The sequence below is a fragment of the Chaetura pelagica genome, unplaced genomic scaffold, assembly GCF_000747805.2.
Source record: "Chaetura pelagica isolate M959 unplaced genomic scaffold, ChaPel_1.0 scaffold71, whole genome shotgun sequence".
NCBI lineage: Eukaryota > Metazoa > Chordata > Aves > Apodiformes > Apodidae > Chaetura > Chaetura pelagica.
The window spans coordinates 280,930-281,960 of NW_009952435.1; positions in this window are offsets into that span (position 1 = coordinate 280,930).

Consider the following 1,031-nt stretch of genomic DNA (forward strand, 5'->3'; position numbering starts at 1 on the left):
TGGGCTCTGCTGGAAGCAGGAGCCTCGTGGCCGCCTTGCCTGCGGCCCTGCCCGGGGCTGCAGCGCCTCCCGGATCGCTTGCTGCCCTGGGAAGCTGGGGAGCAATGCTCAAGCACAGCCTGACTGAAAGGGGCTGCCTCTTTCCCGTGGCTGCTTGCACTAACCCAGAAATCGCCTTTTTTTAAGTGTGGAGAGGTCGAATAAAACCACACCAAAATGTGGAGTTGCCACCAGAATGAGGATCCCAAGTCTCGGGGAACTTGGGGTCCTTCCAGATCAGATTGTTCAGCCGTTTTGGGCAGTGGGGTTGGAAATCCTGCTTACACGCAAACAGTCCTGGTGGGGCCACGGAAAGTAAGCGTCTCCCAGGTGTTTACTAACAATCTAACAACAGACTGACTCTAAAACTGCTCTGCCTGAGTAGCATCTGGCTCCTAGTTTCAATATTCACTTCATGGTTGTCCTGCTCGGGTACATAGCACGCTTACTGTGCTGCTTGGGGATCTATCACTAGCTTGGTTTTTTTTACCTTTCTGTAATGTGTCGTAGATACAGCATGACTATTGTTACTGCTACTAGTATCTTTTGGCAAGCCCTTTCACAACAGCGCTTTTCCTGGCATCTCGTTTTTACTGAACGTCAAAGATTGTCTAAAAAAACCCCACCCCAACATAGAGTGTAGCAGAGGTCATCACGACTCATTCTTTTGGGCATCATGGAGCTATGCAATCGTTCAGGTCTATGGATATCAAAATCCCATCCCTACTATACATCTGCTGCTCTCCTGTCGTTAACACACTGAAGAATGGAGCCTCTTGCTTCTTTTCAAGGGCAGTGTGGAGGCATTCATTCTCTACAGTCTTGGGTAGGTGTTTGTTTTATTTAATAATTCGTGACAATTCCCATCTGCTTACCTAATAGCGTCCCTCTGCCACTAAATGCCCTCTTCTTTCTGCAGCATGGGCCAAATTAGCACAGCTTAAGCAAGCAGTGGAACTGAAAATCCAACAGCTGTCTTACATCAGCTTCCT